Raw genomic sequence first — 22,961 nt, forward strand, 5'->3', positions numbered from 1 at the left:
TTTTACCCCTTCCAATAATGTGTGTTTTATGACCTCTGTTTTGTTCCCCAGGATGATTTTTTTACAAAAAATTTTCAGGTCCCAAAATAATAGAGACCTCTGCCTGTCTGTTTGATATTTGCTCTTCTCTGCTTAGCCAAACTTGCTAGCAGATCAGATTTGCCCTATAAAGGGGAAGATCACCAGCTAACCCAGGAAACGCATCTGGATCCCTGTTTCTAGATCCCGAGTGCAAAGATCAGATCAGTTGCAGGGAATTTTTGGACCAATGTTATGAAATAAAGGGACGTGCTGTACATCAATCTAACAGCATGTATTTATTTAGGCTCCCCCGCTTTAAAAAAAAAATCAAAATCACTTCCTAATTTACTTTTACTACATAAGGATTCAGTACTTAATTTTACAATATAGGTACAGTGGTCGGTTGCCCCTGGTTCGGACCGGTTCGCAAGAACCAGTAGTAAAACCAGCGGGGAGGCCCTGCCCACCACCCCGGATGTCGTCATCGGTGATCTGCGCATGCGCAGAAGCTTCTGCGCGCACGATCCCGTTGCGAATCGGTAGTAAAGGTAAGTAGAACCCACCCCTGTATAGGTAGTCCTCAACTTAAGACTAGCCTCTTAGTGACCATTCAAAGTGGACCTACCCTGGGACTAGTTATGACCTCGCTGTGGGGTGGGCTGCTGGGGGTTCGCAGAGGTTCACGAGAACCTCTAGCTAAGGTTCTGTGCAGTTTGGAGAACCCCCAAATCCCACTCCTGGCTGGCCCTGCCCACCCTGCCCTTCCCAAGAGTTCCCACATGGCCTGTTTTGGATGCAGGTAAGTGCAGGGCGCGTGTGGAGGCTTGGGGAGGGCGAAAAATGGGCCTACCAGAAGTTCAGGAAGTTTCCAGCCTTCCCGAACTTCCGGTAGGCCCATTCCGGAGGCTCCAGAGGGCCTCTGGAGCCTGGGGAGACCATTTTCGCCTTCCCGGAGGCTCGAAGGAAGCCCCCGGAGCCTGGTGAGGGCAAAAACACCCCCCCTTGCCACCATATTGCAGGAGGCCGACTAGGCTACACCCACCATGGCCACGCCCACCCAGCAACCGGACAGAGAACCCCTTGCTAAAATTTTTGAAGCCCACCCCTGCCTGGCTGGATTCAACATTCCAATGGTTGCCCCCTCCCCTGCAGTCGCATAACCAAACTTCAGCCACTCAATGGCATTTGTTTAACAGGCAAAGCAATTGTTGTATCAATTGCTGCAAAAAAAGTTTGTAAAATCGAGTCGGTCACATGACTGGCTCCTTTTCCTACCATCATGATTTTACAACTGTGATAGGCAGGGCTCAATTATGGTCATCAATCAAATATTGCCTGTATACACCAGTGTGCTTAATTTATGGGCTGTGGTACAAAGCAGATGAAGAACAGGAAATGGGAAAAAAAATAATAAGGGTGTTCATTCTAGTATTTGCCCAATGTCAGGGCATCCTTGTGTGTGTGTGTGTGTGATTGTGTGTGAAAAGTCAAGATGGCAGCAGCAGTTGTGCAATCAAAGACCACTCTCCTTTTATAATATATCATACAATCTTTTTCATGTTGTTTTAAAAATGCTTTACGATTTACTAACCTTACTATTTGCTAATCTTATTTCATAGCAGAAATTCTTGGTTATACTCCAGTCTAGAGAAGTAAGTTCTTCATAATATTTTCTCAGGTTTGACCTCCGAGGTCTCTTCTAGCCCTCTGATTCTACTGTATGCATGTCTTGAGATTAGTCCCTTTTTCGGGTTTGCCTTTTATTTCCCCCCCCACCCCAAGAAAATATGGTCACTATAATTATGAGGCCTGTTTACAGAATCTCTGGAGTCATCTTGTTGCAGTACTTAAAGCTGCGAAATTTGAAAGTGGAATATTTATTCTCTACTAGTGAAATGCAAGGGACGCAGTGGCTCAGTGGCTAAGATGCTGAGCTTGTCGATCGAAAGGTCAGCAGTTCAGCGGTTCGAATCCCTAGTGCCACATAACAGAGTGAGCTCCCGTTACTTGTCCCAGCTTCTGCCAACCTAGCAGTTCGAAAGCACGTAAAAAATGCAAGTGGAAAAATAGGGACCACCTTTGGTGGGAAGGTAACAGCATTCCGTGCGCCTTTGGCGTTTAGTCATGCCGGCCACATGACCACAGAGACATCTTCGGACAGCACTGGCTCTTCGGCTTTGAAACGGAGATGAGCACCGCCCCCTAGAGTCAGGAACGACAAGCACATATGTGTGAGGGGAACTTTTACCTTTGTACTAGTGAAATGCTTCTTTAAGGCAACAGCCATTGAAAAAAAAACCATCCTTCACAGATTGAGAGACTCACAACATCTTGTGCCTGCTGTGATCGAAAGGTAAATGACTCCGATGTAGAGATGACAATATTGCTAGATGTAAATTTTCCATTTGGATTCTCATACTAGCGTTTCATTGTTGTTGAACTAGATGTTTAATTACTGTACAGGCAGAAGAGGATTGGAACAGATTCCCAGGATAATCACTAGTGCATTTCTGAGCTAGGACTGTTCAAGCATAGCTGGGATACTTGGCATTTATTTCCATAAATAAATGCCTATATATGGGCTTGGAGATGGCAGCTGTGGTTTGGGTTCCACCTCTTGCCTTGCCAAGTTTGCGTGTAGTTCTTTGCTATCATATCTCAAGAGAACCCTTAGATAAACTTTAACTCCCAAATGCCATCATGGCTTAGGAACAAATTTAGGATACTTTGGCTGCTGTTTTGTTCCTGATCCACAGAGAAATCAGAGCATTGGGATTGGATGCTTTAATGGAAAATGCAGGTAAAACAACCGTCCCTGGATAAACTGTGGTGTGCCTGTACTTGTAACATGCATACATGGGGCTCTTACCAAACAATCTCTCTAACTTGGTGGTAATAATAATAATAATAATAATAATAATAATAATAATAATAATAATAATTTTATTTCTATACCGCCCTTCTCCCGAAGGACTCAGGGCGGTGTACAGCCTATTTAAAAACACAAGACAAAACAACGATTAAAAATTTAAAATGATTTAATAGATTTGGCTCAATTTAAAACCCCAGAAATTTAAAATACCCCAATTTAAAATTATTATGTTGATAGCCCGGCCTGGCGGAACAACAGGGTCTTCAGTGCGCAGCGAAACACCCAGAGGTTGGACATTTTACATATTTCCGGGGGCAGTTCATTCCACAGGGCTGGGACTCCCACAGAGAAGGCCCTCCCCCTGGGTGTCGCCAGCCGACATAACTTGGCCGATGGCACCCTGAGGAGACCCTCTCTGTGGGAGCGGACTGGCCGGTGGGAGGCTATTGGTGGCAGAAGACGGTCTCGAAGGTACCGGTCGCATGATCAAAATTCGAATGCTTGACAACTGGCATGTGCTTATAACCCAGGGTCATGCGATCAGCTTTTGTGACTTTCTGACAAGCCAAGTCGATGGGGAAGCCAGAGTCACGTAGCAACCATGTTGCTAACTAAATGGGTCACTGCAAAAGCTGCAGTGACTCATTCAATGTGGCAAGAAAAGTCGTAAAATAGGGCTAAACTCACTTAATAACTGTCTTGCCTAGCAATGGTAAGTTTGGGCTTAATTGTGGTCATAAGTTGAGGATCTCTTGTATTGATTTGAAAGAATGGGAGTGGGAGTGCTGTGTTTCAGTATAGCTGATTCCCTCTTCTCCAATCTTATTTTTCTAGCATCCTGATATTATGGGGGGCTCATCCATATGTATATATTCTGTGTATCAGTGGTGGGTTGCTCCCGGTTCGCACCGGTTCGGGAGAACCGGTAGTAGCCGCGGCGCGAGGCTTCACTCACCCGCCTGGAAATAATCAAATACGCTCTGCGCATGCGCATAAGTGGCGCGTGCGCAAGCAAAGCGAGCATGCGTGCGCGAGCGAATGGGTAGCAAAGGTAAATAAAACCCACCACTGCTGTATATGGATTCTTCTATGTATTGGAGAAACTGAAGCTTCACTTCTTTACTCTCCTATGTCTGAGGAGCAGTAGATCTTAACAGCGTGATTGGCTTCCATTCATTCATGGCTCTCAAGCTGCTAATACTGTACATAGCTTTCCTGCTCCACAGTGCTTGTTTCACCCACACATAACGGAAACCACAACAGGAATGAAAGAATGATTCTGTTTAAAGAACATGGGAATTCTGCTAATCTCAGTCTACCAAATAACATACTTAGAATGTTACGCTGGAATTGTACTTGATCACAAGCAGAATAAAATGAAACTGTGCAACATGGCTGATGAAAAGACAAAATGGTGGTTAGTGTGTAGTTTGTTCAGTGGAAAGGATCTGTGTACCAAAAATATATATTTTTTCTCCACAAATGGAAAATCCTGAAAGCTCATGCTTGCCTGAAGAAAGAAATGTTTTATTTAGGAAATAACCTAGTGATAGCAAAGCCTGAGTTTCTTATGGGCTCGCTCCCAGCTTCTTACTACAGCTTGAAGATGTCCTGCTTCCCATCTGGGCATGTCAAAAGCAGTCCACTTTTCTGGCAGACTGATTCTGGCCCAAGATATTCTGGGCCAGAATCTATGAAAATAGTTTTGGTGGGAAAATGGAAGATCTCCCATTCAGACAATCCATGGCACAGGGAAGAGAAAGCTTGGAGTCCTTTTTTTCATTTTCAATTTTAAATAGATTGGCCAGCCCATGGATTGGGAGGAAATGTGGCTGGGAAATCAACCCAAAAATGAGCATCTGAGTTGCCCAGAGATGTCTGCAGGGTATGGTATATTATCCATAAGGTCAGATGCCAGTCATATACATAAAAAACAGGTGCACCCACCATCTTGATGTTTTTGACCAATCTTTGTAGACAGCTCTGTGGGCTTCTTTATATTCTCTCTATTCTTGAGGAAGGCTTGAGCTGGAAGCAGGGGTGAAATCCAGCAGGTTCTGACAGGTTCTGGAGAACTGGCAGTGGAAATTTTGAGCAGTTCGGAGAACCGATAGTGGAAATTTTGAGCAGTTCGGAGAACCGGCAAATACCACCTCTGGCTGTCTCCAGAGTGAGGTGGGAATGGAGATTTTGCAATATCCTTCCCCCCCAGAGTGGGGAGAGAATGGGGATTTTGCAGTATCCTTCCCCCAGGAGTGGGGAGGGAATGGAGATTTTTCAGTATCCTTCCCCTGGAGTGGTGTGGGAATGGAGTTTTTTCAGTATCCTTCCCCTGCCACGCCCACCAAGCCACGCCCACCAAGCCACACCATGCCCACCAAGCCACGCCCACAGAACCGGTAGTAAAAAAATTCGGATTTCACCCCTGGCTGGAAGTTAAATTTTTAAGATGCCGCTCTGCTAACAGTACTCCGTGTGCCTTGTACATTTCAAAACTGCTTACAAGACTTGGCAATTATAGATAGATATGAGAAAATCACTTTCTTGAAGCACAAACTATAACTCTACCTTGATTTTTTTTTTTCTTCAAGGCAGTCCAGTCGTGACTCTCAAGACTTGGCTAACAACCCATCCTCCACCCAATGATTGGGATCTGTGGCTGATATTAGGCTCGGCTGTGTTTACTGCCATGATGCATGGCTTATTGGCATTCTGTACAAATGATTTGTGTGTTTTTACAAGGATGCCTGTAGTTGAATGAGCTAAAGGGGGAATGCATTGTAAATTCTGAATAGAAGGAGCAGGCTAGGGCAAGCAAGAGAGTGGCCTGATTCAAACAGCTCTCCAGATCATTCCCTAGAATATATTCAAAGACAGTGATGGTGCAGCAAGGTTAATTTTAGATACATGACTCCTTCACCCAGCTATGTGTATTATTTCAAGTGTAAAACACAGCACTAAAATTTTACGCCTCTCCAGTTTACCACTGTTCTATGTTTTCATTCTGTTATATTAAAGCAGAAAAAAGGGAAAAAGGAAGAGAAACCAAATTTAATATAAGAAGGAAATGCTGTGACCTTCTTTTGAATGTAGGAATAACATTACGTTTTTCTACTTCTTCTTAGACACATAGCATATGATCTTGGGCATAGGTACTGTAAGTAAATGGTTGTTTTGTTATAGGAAATAATTATTTCTTAAAAGTAAAAAAAAGAATAAAGGGTTTAGGGAATTCTTTTCAATCCTTTATCAGTAGTGGTCAAAGGAGGAGTCTGTATTTTCGTTTGGGTAAGGGAGTAATAATTTGTGACTCTGTGTGTATCTGTATGCCTCTAACTACATCTCTAATCAGGGTAATAGATATAGTAGTGGGATTCAATTTTTTTTTACTACCAGTTCTGTGGGTGTGGCTTGATAGGCGTGGTGTGGCTTGGTGAGCATGGCAGGGGAAGGATACTGCAAAATACCCATTTCCTCCCCAGTCCTGGGAGAAGGATACTGCAAAATACCCATTCCCTCCCCACTCCACTAACCTGCTTTCCAGCTCCGTTCTCCTGTGCAGGGCAACAAAAGAAGACCCAGCTGATCAGCTGGGAGGCAGCGAATAGAATGGGGCTGGGGCCAGCCAGAGGTGGTATTTGCTGGTTCTCCGAACTACTCAAAATTTCCGCTACCGGTTCCCCAGAATACTGGGGAATACCGCTAATACTGAAGGACTTTTGATAGTTTTCTTTCAATCTGACCAGCTAAATATCCCATGTTGCCATGCTTATTTTTGACCTACATTGTGACAGAAATAAAATAGAGATTGAACTGGATTGTTGTGGCCACATCTTGATTTATTTGATCTTCCCGCAGGCATCCTGGAGTCATATTGTTAATAATACTAGTTGGACATTCTGTGAAATGTGCCATATTTTACAATGACCTTCCCTGTTGCAAAGAACTGTGGATTAGTGACAATACTTATATGAAAGAAATGTACAGGAGAGTTACATGAGACAGGACTAGCTTTAACATGAAGCAAGTGAAATAGCTACTCCGTGGACAGAAGATTTTAGTGGAGGTGCCATTTTCTTCCTGCAATCTCCTTTTATATCTGATTCAAAAATGGAACACGGGATTGGTTCAATTTGTTTCTTTCCCCAAAACAACACAAGTCATCTAAACCTAGCACTAATATTAGGAAAGGAGACGACCAGCCAGGCTCCTGAAAGCACAGCCAGCTGTAAGAACTGAGTATAAAAAATCGAAAATGCGAATAAAACGAAGATGAAAGACACACCTACTACACCTGTTGGAGTTAAACAGGCAATTGTGTGATGCAGAGTTCTACTTCATCCCTTATTATCTGTAACTGAATGGCATTTAAATCAGTTCTTCAGTCAATGAAGCCACATTGCAGAAGAGGGTAAAATTAAAAGAGCAGCCTAAGAGATAAAAGAGGTTCTTTGGTTTTATTTTAAAGTGAGATGCGTTTTTCAATTTTGTGCATTTCTTGAGCATTGTCATTGTACAACATATAGCTCCTAAATGGTGGGTTGAGGGCACAGTATTTCAGTTTGCAAAGAGTCTCTAGCTCAGAGTGTCAACTCGCAAAGCATCCCTGGCCTGCTCTCAAGTTGCCATAGGCCAGGGGGGATGGGAAACCGGCGAAACGGCACAGCAGCCAAAGACAGATGCACATTCCACGCTTATCTCTCTCAAGGCTATATCCCAGGGTTACCTACAGCAGCTGGAGGGGAGTGACCTCTACAACCCGTGAAATTGCTCCGTTGGCGAATGTGATTGATGACACACCCTGGGGGGAGGGGAGAAACAGGGTCATAACTGGGGTGTAATTTACATAGGGTCAGAGCTGGCTTCACTTGGGAACATGCCAACATGAAGCTCCTAATAAATAACTGGATTTCTTTTGAAGCCTGGCTCGAGGCCCATGATTTAATTAGGGCATCCGTCTGAACCATGACATAGAGATTCTGGCTTGCATAGAATGAAGAACATACTTGGGGTAAAACTGGGCTTTGATTCCAGTTGTGACTTATTTGCCCAAATGTCTCCAAAATGACCAGGACTGTCCTTAACAGCAGTATGGAATGCTATGTGTAGCACAAGGAAACCTGAGGTTGATGACCTGCTTTATAGCTTTGTACAATGCTTTGGTTGGCTAGATCCATGATGGGCAGTGAAGATCAACATCTGGGGTCCATCTGGGATGCCCATAATACATCAGAGGTGGGTTCCAGAAGGTTCTGACCAGTTCTGGAGAACCGATAGAGGAAATTTTGAGTAGTTCGGAGAACCAGTAAATACCACCTCTGACTGGCTCTGCCCCCGTCTATTCTCTGCTTCCCGAGTCCCAGCTGATTGGGAGGAAATGGGGATTTTTCAGTAACCTTCCCCTGGATTGGGGAGGGAATGGAGATTTTACAGTATCCTTCCTCCACCAAGCCACGCCCACCAAGCCATGCCACACCCACCAAGCCACACCCACAGAACTCGTAGTAAAAATTTTTGAAACCCACCACTGACACACATCCCCTGTCCTTTTACATTATCCACCATCTCCAATTCAGGGGCTTTTTCAGGATATGTCAAACAAATCAAGATTGCAACTGCAACTATGCAATCGAAGCCCTACTCCTCTCTCATGGACGTAAAAAAGGTGTGAGGCTTTGATCACAGGGTTGTGGCCACCATATTGACTTTCATTTTTCCTATGGATAACCCAGCTCCAGTTTCATTTTCTTCTTTCTTTGTGTTCTTTTTCTGCACCTTTTATACTCTATTAGGGTGTAGTGGGTTTGTAAAATGTGTACCAAAAGTTGGCCAAAATGAAAACTGTTGGAGTGTTTCCAGAAAAGATTATGGGTTTATTGTTGTGTCTTTTTCACAAACATTTTAAGGAAATGTTATATGTTACATATAACCATTTAACTTTCCAAACTATTTTAAAGATCTAGTTAAAATCTTAACTAGATCTTCGGCTGATGCTGTGCAACGCCAGGTCGATGGTAAATAAAGCCCCACTCATTTACAATCTTATTCAGGAGGGGGGAGTGGACCTGGCGGGTATTACGGAGACCTGGTTGGGTCCGGAGGGGGGGGGTTGCCCCTCGTGGAAATGTGTCCACCAGGTTTCCGTGCATTCCATCAGCCGAGGGCCCAGGGTAGGGGCGGGGGCGGGGTGGTGGTGGCGGCTATTATTAATGAAATAATTTGAAGTATAGTTGCAAATGTCTCTTGATGGCAAGAGTAGGCCAAGACACCTAATTCATAGCATGTAATATCTTTTAGAAGTCATCCAACTACTGTATTGTTGGCTAATAGAAATGAAATGGATTTTGTGCTGCTTTAACAATCATTGTAAGGCTAAAGGATGCTGTAAATTACTAATTAGCAATAATATGAGTAGACTAGAATATAAGGATGTTACCATGTGTCTTCTCGGCTTGCTTTTGTACATGGTGCCAGACCTACAAAATAACAAGGCTTTCATATGTCTAAAACTAAAGAATTAATACCGAGAAGTTGTATCTCAGATTTTTTAAAAAATGGGAACACTGCAGTGGAAATCTATAAAAATAGATTTATATGCATGCATCTCACAGAACTGCTAGATATACTTCATGATAGCTGGAACCGAGGTACAGTGATTTTTAATCTTTGGGCAAATACATTTGTTTTCACCCAATACCCATTTGTTTCCTCCTGAGATAAATTGGTGTTTTTATCCTTTTAATTCTTCTACATCTAATTTGCAAAGACTTGAATGTGTTTGTAACTTTAAAGTTCAAACCAAATCATACTGACAATACCATTTATAGCTTTTATATAAGTGATCAGAGTGTGTGTGTGTGTGTGTGTTGTGTAATTATGAGCTGGGGAAAAAAATAGACAAGGGATGGTTTTGTCCACCTTCAATTTTAATTCTGCCCTTTCCTTATGTTCCTGTTGTAAATAGCTTCTCCAACTTTGTGATAGAAAAAAAGATTGCATATTAGTACCAATAAAGGTTTCTCTTGAAATGCAATAACCACATTTAGAAAGTATATTTCTGCACCCCGGGAGGACGAGAGTTCAGTTTACCTCCACATGCTCTAAATCCCAAGATTATGTTATTTTTATAAACCGGGTATCTAATTGGGCCCTTAGAAAGAAGAGAGCTTGCTAGATCAGGAGGACATCAATAATTTTGCAAGGAGATGATGGTCAACAGATGGGCAGACATATTCTTCATCAAAAAAGAACAGACTCCCTTGCCCCCTCCTCCTTTATGATGAGAGGGCAAACATAAAATAAAATGGCAGTGCCAGATAAAACATAATAGTAGCAGACAATGTGCCAGGGAACCAATGTGAAAAATTAAATCAGCCCGAGGGCACTTTTAATGAGGGGCACAACGGCATATGAAGTCTTGGTATATTCATGCCGAAAATCTTCCCATGAAATTCTTTCGCTAGAGAACGGTGGTGTTTGAGTTGTTGCTAATTTTATTCAGAAAGGTTACAGAGGCTAAGCTCAGAGTGGGCTGCAGTTTTCCTGACAGAAAGAACAAAAGTTTTATAACTCTTAGGGGGAGACAACCAGGGATGGGTTTCACTTACCTTTACCACCGGTTTGCCGTGTGCGCGTTGTCCGCGCATGCACCCAGCCTTCCACACATGTGCTTTGCTCGCTCGCATGCCTTCCGTGCATGCGCCCGGCCTCAAAAAACATGCCTAAGTAGCACGACTTGGAACGGGGGTGGGTGGGCGGGCCCACCTGTGATCGCCGCTACCGGTTCGGGCGAACCGGTACGAACCGGCAGAATACCACCTCTGGAGACAATCCTATTTGTGGCTTTGGGTTCATCTTCCTCACTCATAGGGACAGCTCAAAACAGGTATGTAAGGAAGATGAGAAAAAGTGACATAAAAATCTCCTTCAGGTCAAGTCTGACACCCGGGTAACCTTATGCATTTCCTCTAAGACAGTGTTTCTCAATCTTGGCAGCTTGAAGGTGTGTGGACTTCAACTCCCAGAATTCCCCAGCCCGCTAATTCTGAGAGTTGAAGTCCTTACATCTTCATGCCGTCAAGATTGAGAAACACTGCTCTAGGATTCCCTGACTGCTAAGCCTACATTACAGCTCTAGGAGATTGTAGAGGTCTCTCTTCCAAAATTCCAACCAGCTCCATTCCTGCTTAGCTTTTTGAAATGGGTCAACAAATATATTACTGCAGAAACAAAAACCTCACAGTGGAATGCAAGGTAGAAATTAGTATTCCCCCTGCCCCCCAGCTTCTCAGTCTTTATTTTAAAGTCTGTCTTTTGTCTGTCTCAAATCAACAAAATGTAGGCTCCACATTTGAAATACAGAAAAACCAGATCTGAACAATCATGAAAATGGGGTATCAACTAACTTCTGCAAGCCGTATTATAGTACTATCTATTTTGCTAGGACCTTGACAAGCTTTAGGATGGTTGCCAAGAACATAGACTTATAGGACTGGAGGGGCAGGAGATCTTATACCATCCAGGTCAAATGGTTGTTCAGTCTATTTTTGAAAACCTCCAGTAAGGTAGCACCCACAACTCCTGGAGGCAAGCTATTCCACTGATTCATTGTTCTCATTGTAAGAAAAACTCTCTTTCTCTAGGTTGAATCTCTCTTTAAAAGGCTTTCACCCATTACTACTTGTCTTGTCCTCCGATGCTTTGGAGAATAAGTCGATCCAATCTTCTCTGTGACAACCAAAGTTAAGTCCTGAAGAAAGAAGTTAACAGAATAACAGAGTTGGAAGGGACTTTGGAAGTCTTCTAGACCAATTCCCTGCACAAGCAGGAGACTCTATATTATTCTGGACAAATGGTTGTCCAATCTCTTCTTAAAAACCTCCAGTGATGGAGTATCCACAACTTCTGAAGGCAACCTATTCCACTGGTTAATTGTTCTCACTAGCAGGAAATTTCTCCTTAGTTGTAGGTTGCTTCTCTCTTTGATTAGTTTCCATCCATTGCTTCTTGTCTTGCCTTCTGGTGCTTTGGAAAATAGATTGACCCCCCCTCTTCTTTGTGGCAGCCCCTCAAATATTGGAACACTGCTATCATGTCATCCCTAGTCCTTCTTTTCACTAGACTAGACCTACCCAATTCCTGCAACTGTTTTTCGTCTGTTTTAGCCTCCAGCCCCCAAATTGTCTTTGTTGCTGGTCTCTGTACTCTTTCCAGAGTCTCAACATCTTTTTTATATTATGGAGACCAAAACTGGATGCAATATTCCAAGTGTGGTCTTATTAAGGCTTTATAGAGCGGAACTAACACTTCATGCGATCTTGATTTTATCCCTCTGTTAATGCAGCCTAGAATTGCATTGGCAGCTGCAGCATACTGCTGGCTCATATTTAAGTGATTGCCCACTAGGATTCCAAGATTCCTCTCATAGTTACTGCTATTTAGCCAGGTTCCACTTATTCCATACCTGTGGTTTTTCTTGCCTAGGTGTAAAACCTTACTTTTTTCTACATCTACATTGAATTTCCTTTTGTTAGATAGGGGCCCAGTGTTCAAATCTCTCAAGTCGTTTTGGATCTTTAGCTTATCTTCTGGAGTGTTGGCTATTCCTGCCAACTTGGTGTCATCTACAAATTTAACGGGTTTCCCTTCTATTCCCTCATCTATATCACTTATGATGATATTGAAGAGTACTGGGCCTAAGACAAAACCTTGTAATCTCTTGATCAGAAAGACAATAACAATTTTTTACAATCAGGTTACAAGTGTCACTTGCTTGGGTGGTACATTGGATAGTGTAATAATACATTAGGTTCTGTATTTGAGCATATAATCTTATGGCTCTTGAACAGGAGGCTGGTATATTTTCCTCCCTCGCTGCTCAGATATTCCACCGATTGGGATAATATCCACTGTCACTGGACTGACTGGGTGCCATTCAAACTTCCTCTACAGCCTGGTCACGCCCCTTTCTTCTGCGCATGTCCAGTCTTTTCACTCAGTCACAGGTGATCAGACTGGTGTGCCTTTCGTTATTAGATACATTTGGTTAATTTGTTGCAAATGGTAGGATTTTTAGTTGTTTCTTTGTTCGGAGAGTTGTGGATTCAAAAAGACACAATGTATCAGCGCTGAGCAGCTTCGGCGTTTCCTGGCTGGGACGCCAGCTGCCTAGGATTGTTTTTGAAGTGCCAATTCAAGCCAAGGTTTAAAAAAAATCTCAGATGTGTATGTGTAAGGTTTTATAGAGTTATTTGTAGAGAGCTTGCACTTATAACATAATAAGGATGGATGAATTTTATAGGTCTAAAATATTTTGTAGGTCTAAATCAGCATGCTGGCTAGGGAATTCTGAGAGTTTTAAGTCTAGATATCTTAAAGTTACCACATTTGAAAAACGTTCTCAGTGTTGCTCTGAGAGTGAGATGGGCAGTCTCTAAATCGGGTAAATAAATAAGATAAAAATGAAATTCTAAATCCTCTGTTCCAGTGGTGGGATTCAAATTTTTTTACTACCGGTTCTGTGGGTGTGGCTTGGTGGGCGTGGCATGGCTTAGTGGGCGTGGCTTGGCGGGCATGGCAGGGGAAGGATACTGTAAAATCTCCATTCCCTCCCGATCAGCTGGGACTCGGGAGGCAGAGAATAGATGGGGGCGGGGCCAGTCAGAGGTTATATTTACCGGTTCTCCGAACTACTCAAAATTTCCACTACCGGTTCTCCAGAACTGGTCAGAACCTGCTGAATACCACCCCTGCTCTGTTCCATTAAGACTTTATCTAGGCTGAGTAACAATATTGCCAAGAGTAAGAAGTCACAGTTGGTTAAATCAGAGGCAATTTGCTTCTCTGGGGATGTGGAAAACTTGTCCAGTAGGGTGAGGTGGACCAGGGACTTGAAACCCATTGCAGGCAAAACCTGAATTGGCAAAGTCTTCGGTGGGGCCCAAAAGAAATGCAGCTAAATTCTGAGTATGTGAAGTTGAAGATGAGTGAGGGATGTGAAGTATTGCTTTAAGAACTTAATTTGAACATTTCTAAAGTAAAGAGAAAGGTTTCCCCTGTCCAGTCATATCCAACTCTGGGTGTGTGCGTGCACATCTCTGTTTCTTACTTGAGGGAGCCAGTTTTGCCTGAAGACACTCTGTGGTCATGTGGCCAGTATAACTGTATGCTGAGGCACATGAAATGCTGTTAGCATCTCACCGAAGTGGTACCTATTTATCTACTCACATTTACATGCTTTTGAACTGCTAGGTGGGCAGGAGCTAGAGCAAATAAAGGGATCATAGCGTGGGTCTCCAACCCAGGCTGTCAGCTTTCCAGCTGACAAGCTCAGCATCTTCAACTGCTGAGTCATCGCACCCCCTTCATTTCTAGGGCAGAGCAGAGGTGGGATTCACTTACCTTCCCTACCGGTTCGCAAATGTGAGCACGCGCACCTTACACGCATGCTCGGCCTTCCGTGCATGCTCTTTGCTCGCGCGTGCCTTCCGCACGTACGCACAGCCTTCAAAACGTGTCTAAATAGGAGGGTATTACTTCCGGGCGGGTGAGCGGTGTCTACTGCAGTCAGCGCTACCGGTTTGCCTGAACTGGACAGAACCGGCTGAATCCCACCAGTGGGGCAGACGCATATTTTCGCTATTGACTAGTGTATTTAAGGTTGGCATTGAAGATTTTTACAATAGTTTTATGAGGATGGAGTAAAAAGCTGCTGTTAAAATATGCTGCAAACCCACCCAGCCCCATATATGTGCGGCAATCTCAATCTTAATATTTGAAGGCAGTTTACACATCAAAGGAGCGGTATTTAATTCTCATAAAAATTCGAATCTGGAACAGCCGCAATTAAAAAGCAGCACTAAAAACATTAAGCAATGATTCAAAGGGTCCGGGTAAATAGAATTTATTTGGGTACTCAAAGATATGAGTAGGTTTCTTGTAGGTAGCATACCATACTGAGAGGGACACTACTACTGGCTCCCATCAGCCCCTCCCCATAGCAATACTGAAATCTGGCAGCAAAGCTCCAACAGGGAGTGATGTGGTTTCTTTAATTTGTGTGTGGGCAAAACATCAAGCAAAACATGCGTTTTATAAATAAATAATGCAGTCCCCAGCTGGAAAAAAAAATTGTGTGCCCCCCAAAGTAGGCAACTCTTTGGACACAGTAGTCCAAAATGAGGAAAACATCTGTGCTTTGAACCACCCAGCAACAGGCAAGCACTGTGTGGTCCTGCTTAGCAGTTTGGTGGTTGAATTTTAATATCAATGTTTGATTTATCTTTGGAGCAGCTGCCCGAGTATTGATGTGCAGTTCCTACCAATTGAATTTACTGGAAAATAGCCTTCTTTTCAATTATATTTGACCTAACTTTTATGTTTCTTGTAGCAAGAAGCATCCAAATTTTAATTACTGTACTTATGAGAGTGGGTTTTATAATAAAATATTTCCATGATGCAATGGATGGTGCCAGGGGTGGGTTCAAATTTTTTTTACTACCGGTTCTGTGGGCGTGGCTTATTTTGTGGGCGTGGCTTGATGGTCATGTGACAATTATTTAGGATTTAGCAGAGGTACTGGTCTACCAGGCTTTTAACTGCTTGCAGAGCTATACCGATCTACCCATTTATTTTTGCAGGCACTGGTCTACTCATGTATTTTTGCAGGCACTGATTTACTCATGTATTTTTGCAGGCACTGGTCTACCCATTTATTTTTGCAGGCACCGGTCTACTCATTTGTTTTCTTTTAACACTGATCAGCTGTAGGGCGGCCCTTTGAAGCCCTGCGGCAAGAGTTTAAACAGTTTTTTTCCCTCTAGCAATCAGCTGGGACTCAGGAGGCAGCAATAGATTGGGGGTGGGGCCAAATTAAAGATAAGAATAACGCGGGGGGTGGGCGGGGTGGGTCAGAACCAGTTTGGTGATGTCATATCGTCACCGCTATCGGCTCGGCGGAACTGAGCTGAACCGGGAGGAACCCACCACTGGATGGTGCTCTTTCAGCCTTATTCAGAGTTTTTTTTAAAATCCCCTTCTTATTTCAAAGCATGAACTATCGTTCTCTTTTCATACTGATTTTGTGTGTGTGTGTGTGTGTGTGTGTGTGTGTGTGTGTGTGTGTGTGTAAAACAAAATATTATCAGAGGTAGATTTCAGTAGGAACTTCTCAAGAAGGTTTTCTTTTTGATAGCAAAGTCAGAATATTACGGCAAGTTACTTTTACTATTTATCTAAACTGTCCAACCTGGTTATAAATTGAAGATGTTTTCATTGATTTCTGACCATGAAAATTAATCTTCAATGATAGTTGAAGTTCTAAGGAGCTCCCTCTGGCTAGAAAAAGATGGTTTTAGTGTAATATGAGATGGCCAAGGAATATGAAAGAGTAAAAAAAAAAATTAACAATGACAAATTGTTGGCCCTATCTAACAAGATGCAGTTCAGTGCTGAGAAAAGAAAGGTCCTATACTTAGGGAGGAAAAACCAGATGCATAGGTATAGAACAGGTAATACCTGTTCTGTCCCCATCTCACACACGCACACAAACAGTCAGCCAGGGGTTAAATAAAACTTGCAGACAATAAATTCCTTCAATAACAGGATTGGCAGCAACCCAGTAGCTGCTTGCCACGAACTTTACTCACAGAGAATCAAAACAAATCCACAAAGCCACAGAATTGCCAAGTCCAGTCCGTATTAAATCCAAGGCAGGTAGATAACGTAGTTTCAGAGATACAATGCGACTCGCTAGTTGTTTAGTTTTGTCTGTCACAGAGCCTGAATGGCCACCACACCCCCTTTTATCCCCTGTGGGGTGTGGTCCAGTGACTCAGCTTAATCTCTGGCATGCCTCCTTTTCTGCTGCGTGCGCTTGTCTCTCCGACGCTGGCGTGGATCCAGCCAAGACTTATCTTCATCACTGTCCGACTGTGACTGCTCGGCGATACCTGGCTCCTGGCCAATCTCTTCTCCTTCGGAAGACATCTGAGGCATTGCCAGAGAGCAGGGTCCTGGAGAGGGAGGCCTGGCCAACTCCTCTCCTTCACTTTTGGAGCCTTCTCCCTCTGATAAGACGGGCTCGGGGGTCGGAGTCACAACAATACCTGGTTCAGCAATAGTCACTGTGAGAGAGACTCTGGGAGTTGAAGTCCACAAGTCTTAAAGTTGCCAAAGTTGGAGACCCCTGTCCTAGTGGACCTCCATTTAAATAAGAGCTAGCAGTGTACTGCAGGTGCCCAAAACCTGATGCAGTCGTGGGCTGCATCAACAGAAGGACAGAATCAAGATCAAAAGAAGTGATAATATCACTTTATACCGCACTAGTGAGAGCACACTTGGAATGCTATATCCAGTTCTGGTCACCATGATACAAAAAAGATGTTGAAAACCTAGAAAGAATGCAGAAAAGAGCAACAAAGATGATAAGGAATCTGGTGGCTAAACTGTATGACGAACAATTGAGAGAACTATCGTAGGTATGTCTAGTATATCAAAGAAGAGGATTAGGGGCAACATGATAACAATCTTCCAGGAATAGAATAGAATAGAATAGAATAGAATAGAATAGAATAGAATAGAATTCTTTATTGGCCAGGTATGATTGGACACACAAGGAATTTGTCTTTGGTGCATATGCTCTCAGTGTACATAAGAAAGACAAGATACATTTGTCAAGAATCATAAGGTACAACACTTAATGATAGCCATAGGGTATAAATAAGCAATCAAATCATATCAGGGAACAATCGATATAAATCGTAAGGATTCAAGCAACAAAGTTACAGTCATGCAGTCATAAGTGGGAGGAGATGGCTGATAGGAACGATGAGAAGATTAATAGTAATAGTAATGCAGTTTTAGTGAATAGTTTGACAGTTTTGAGGGAATTATTTGTTTAGCAGAGTGATGGCATTTGGGAAAAAACCTGTTCTTGTGTCTAGTTCCAGTAATTGAGGGGCTGTCACAGATTGATTTATTAGGTGCCTTAATCTGTGGGCATAACAAGAAGCAATGGGTGGAAGCTTGTTAAAGAGAGATTCAACCTAGAAGGAGAAATGTTCTGACAGTGGGAACAATGGGATATGTTGCAGGTGCTGCATCACTGGAAGTTTTCAAAAATAGACCGGACAACCATTTGACTGGGATGATGTAAGTTTCCTGCCTTGAGCAGGAGGTTGGACTAGAAGACCTCTGAGGGTTCTTTCAGCCCTATGATTCCATTTTAAAAGCACTGCTAATCTTTTATGCAGTGGCTTTCTGGAAGAACCTGGCTCTTTGACTTTTAGTGAAATGGGTATCTGTTAATGTTTGTTGACAGTTATTTTTCTCCTTTTGCATAACTTGGACATTGCAGCTTCCATGCAGAGTTTCATTTCATCTTCCACATCTTCCATTTTTACAAGACAAACTCAATCCTATTTTAATCTCAAATGTCTCTCAGTTGGTGCTTTTCATTCATTTTGAGATCGTCAAAGCTTTGCTATTTTGCATGCAGAACTAATCCATCATTTCCTCCACTTTCTTTTGCAACTTCCTCAGTTCTTTTTTCTGACTGCCCTGTAGTAATAAGTTTGCTTTGCCAAGTTAATCAGTTATCCGTTGTCTCATTTTTTCCTCCCTCTTCTCTGAATTCAGTGACTTTTTCCCTCTGTGCCCAACAAATCTTATTAGTTCTCCTGTAACATTTTTCAAAGTTGCAGCATTACCCTCCCTGCTTATTTCTCAGCCATGAGACATAACTTGAAAATGGGGTTAATTCTTTTGAGAAAGAAGAAATATACTGAAGAATAAAATGGAAATAATGTTATTATTAGGTTCAGCTTTGATGCCCCAGATCAGTTATAAAAAATATGAACAACTATTTGAATTGTAATGCTGGAGAAACAGAGATTGAATAGAATAGAATAGAATGGAATGGAATGGAATGGAATGGAATGGAATAGAATAGAATAGAATAGAATAGAATAGAATAGAATAGAATAGAATAGAATAGAATAGAATAGAACAGAACAGAACAGAATAACAGAGTTGTAAGGGACCTTGGAGGTCTTCTAGTCCAACCCCCTGCTTAGGCAGGAAACCCTACACCACTTCAGACAAATGGTTCTCCAACATCTTAAAAACTTCCAGTGTTGGAGTATTCACAACTTCTTGAGGCAAGTTGTTCCACTGATTAATTGTTCTAACTGTCAGGAAATTTCTCCTTAGTTCTAAGTTGCTTCTCTCCTTGATTAGTTTCCACCCATTGCTTCTTGTCCTGCCCTCAGGTGCTTTGGAGAATAGTTTGACTCCCTCTTCTTTGTGGCAGCCCCTGAGACATTGGAACACTGCTATCATGTCTCCCCTAGTCCTTCTTTTCATTAAACTAGACCTACCCAGTTCCTGCAACCGTTCTTCATATGTTTTAGCCTCCAGTCCCCTAATCATCTTTGTTGCTCTTCTCTGCACTCTTTCTAGCATCTCCACATCTTTTTTACATCGTGGCGATCGGTCTCCAGTCATGGCAAATGGTCTCCCTCATTATGGTCTTCCCTAAGAAAAGGAGTTCCAAGGAACATATATTTCTTGTTCTCATCTAAGAGTACAGAACACAAGATAACAGAGTTGGAAGAAACTTTGGATGCCTTCTAGTCCAAACCCCTGCTCAAGGAGGAAACCCTTTACCTTTCCAGACAAGTAGCTGTCTAACCCCTTCTTAAAAACCTCCAGTGATGGAGCAGTCCCAACTTCTGAAGGCAAGCTGTTCCACTGAACAATTGTTCTTGCTGTAAGGAAATTTCTCCTTAGTTCTAGGTTGGGTCTCACACGCACCTTCAGCAGCCTCTGTCTGCGAATAGTCCAGTAAGTGAGGCTAGCCAAACAGTAACCATGGCCAGCAGTCCAATAAGCCTGGTTAGCCAAACAGTAACCAGGGCAAGAATTTCAGCGAAGCAGGCAAACCGAGCAAACCCCACAAGACAGAGCACAGTAATCTCTAGGCATTGGCAAGTGCACACGCTTGTTCCTGACAAATGCCCCTCCCACCGGCACCTCCTTACATCTCAGTCCCCAGGTGTGCCTTGTGAAAGGAGGCGGGCACTCTCCTCCTTCGCAGCCAGCTCAGTCTGTGTTGGTCTCGCCTTCTCTCTTCTCTCCATGTTCTAGAATCAGGAGGAAGTGGTCCTTGCTTTTCACCTTAGCTCTGTCTCTCCTGCTGCTGCCTGTCTGCAAGCCTTTCTAATCTGGAAAAGCCTTGCCCAGATTGACTCTCCCTAGTTTCCTCCAAGGCCAACAGAGCTACCCTCTTGATCTCTGTTGGCTCTTGTTCCAGCTCATCTTCCCCCGCAGATTCAGACTCCGATGGGGGCATGACAGTAGCTTCTGAGAAGTCTTCAAAGGCGATTCCATTTAGTGTGTGTTGTAATAGTCCAAATGAAGGGGAACTGAAGCATGGATGATGTCATGGCTTTCTGCTCTAGGAAAGGTTGTAACTGGTGCACAGGATGAAGCTGGTCAACCTTCTCCAGCCTTTGTATTCTCCTGCCTGCTCTACCTCTTCTCTTATGGTTTCTACCAGCACACCAGGCCCAGGCTTTACTAGAGGTAGAGGATTCTTGCTGTCTCTCTCTTCAGAAGACAGATTGTACTTTCCTTTCATTCACTATGGTTTTTCCTATTTGTATCTTCCCACCACTTGCGTTAACTTTCCTCTTGCTCGCTCTAATTCTGCTAACTTCTACTACTCTCTCCTACAACTTTACTACATCCTTTGTATCATCTTTAAAAAAAATGTGGTCTATGCCCCAATTATTTAACAATAAAGTTTTATTATGCAAATAAATTTAAAGTTACTTGCAATTCCTGAATTAAATTTTGAAATAGCTCCAGGACCAACTCTGACGCATCTGCAAAAACGGGAGAAGAACAGCTTTAAGGTAGATTCTCTGAGCTAAGAGGCTTTACAATGATATTATTCATGAGCTATCTAATTTGGTTACAGCTGAAATTAGCCTAAATAAGTGGGCAGAGATAATTGCTTTTTTGTTCACTCAATTTTAGGGGGAAAAAAGGGGAAATAGTTATTGTCTGGATGGTCACTGTCAATTGAACAACTGAAATAATAACCCCCAATTCAGAACAATCTAGTGTATTGACTTCCTTGTGGACCAAAAGGTTCAGCCCTTTATTAGCTTCATTCTTAGCACTGTTCAAAATAAAAAGAGCCTCTATACAGTATTAGTTATTTGGACCAGCACAGCTGTGCAAGATTAATACACCGGTTGATACCTTTGAATAAATTTACCAAATCTATTTTTTTCAGTGGAGCAATTATCAGAAAAAACACTCTTATAAAGTTGGATTGTTTGCACTGCTACCAACATTAAAATTCCCAGATAGGCTGAGAGAAACATCAGTGTAAGGGATCACATAATTAGTAATACATCTATTTTGCTCTCTTTGATTCTTTCCTGAAATCACTGCAGGGGAAAATCCATATTAACAATCACATAATTTCAGTTTTTAAACTTAATCAGTGGTAACGTCTGGTTGAATCTAAGGGTCAAGACTAATAAGCGAGGTCGATAATTTTGTGAAGACAGATGTTTCCATCCCACCAGATCTGCCTTTGTTTGCGAAGGAGTAGCTTGAAGTACATGTGATATAAAACCATTGGGCTCTATGCTCAAGAGATTAATAAAATCTACAGCAATACTTCACTAGACAGTAATATATTCGCGTAGATATTGCAGCTTTAAACTAAGTCCCTCTTAGTACAATTGGTTCTGAACAGAATTTAGCAACTTTCTTGGTTAACTAATGTAACTACAGTAGGAAACACACTACAGTAGTAATGGGGGACTTTAACTATCCTCTGTTCTGTCCCCAACCACACGCACACACACCAACAGACGTTCAAGAGTTAAAGTCCAAACGAGCCGGCAAAATCCTTTTCCTTATGATAACGGAACTTGGCAACAATCTAGTGGCTGCCTGCCAAGAGTTTATTATTTACAAAGAGGAGAGATAACTTCTCCCCACTCCTGGTACATCAAAAGAAACAGCTCAATAATTACGGAGTCAATCAAGTCCAGAGATAATCCAGCAAAGTCTATAGCAAAAAGTCCGGCAATGCAGAATGGCGTGGAAGCTTTCAGCTTTGTTTGTCACTAGGTTTGACTGGCCACCACGCTCCCTTTTATATCCTGTGGGGTGCGGTCCAGTGACTCAGCCTAATCTCGGGCACGCCTTTTCTTCTATTGCACGCGCTTATCTCTGCGATGCTGCTGAGGAGCCATCCAAGACTCATTACCCTCATCACTGTCCACCTGTGGCTGCGTGGACGTGCTTGGCCCCGGCCCTATCTCTTGCCCTTCGGCAGACACCGAAGGCATTGCCAGAGAGGAGGGTCCTGGAGAGGGAGGCCTTGCCAACTCCTCTCCTTCACTCTCGGAGTCCTCTCCTGCCGATGACACAGGCTCAGGTAATGGAGCCACAACACCCTCACATCAACTGGGAGACAAATCCACACCAACTGGGAAATTGAACAGGTTCCTTGTGAATCTAGCTGACAACTCTATCATTTAAAAGGTAGAGGAGGGAACTAGAAGGTCAGCTATACTGGACTTAATTCTTACTAATGTTGCAGAACTTTGGGGAGAGTGACTATGTCATATTTGAATTCTATATAATGCAGAAACAAGCAATAGAACAAAATCAAACTAGTGTGTTAGACTTTAAAAGAGCTGTTCTCAACAAACTTAGAGAGAGCTTGGGAAAGATGAAAATCTTGTAAGGGGAAAAACAATTCAAGAAACTTGGGAAATTCTGAAAAATGTGATTATAAAAGCCCAGCCCACCACTGGACTGAAAAAGAAAAATAAGAAATCCAAGAAGAAACCAGTAAATTGCTCAAAGAACTTTGGTAAACTGAAGACAAAAAGGATGTATAAAAAATGGAAAGAGGGACACATAAGCAGAATACCAACATATAGCCCGAATCTGTAAAGATGAAATCAGGAAAGCTAAAGCTCAGAATGAACTAAGACTTGCAATAAATGTCAAAAATAATAAAAAAAAAGTTTCTTCC

General features: G+C 42.7%; 1 protein-coding gene across 3 annotated transcripts in view; it reads left to right on the forward strand.

Annotated features, from left to right (window-relative positions):
• The window catches only part of CTNNA3 (catenin alpha 3), a 957,874-nt gene that overhangs the window by 28,446 nt on the left and 906,467 nt on the right, over positions 1-22,961 (forward strand). The gene's annotated exons all lie outside the window — the stretch shown is intronic.

Source organism: Pantherophis guttatus, chromosome 6 (assembly GCF_059756535.1).
Source record: "Pantherophis guttatus breed Tessera chromosome 6, ASM5975653v1, whole genome shotgun sequence".
Classification (NCBI taxonomy): domain Eukaryota; kingdom Metazoa; phylum Chordata; class Lepidosauria; order Squamata; family Colubridae; genus Pantherophis; species Pantherophis guttatus.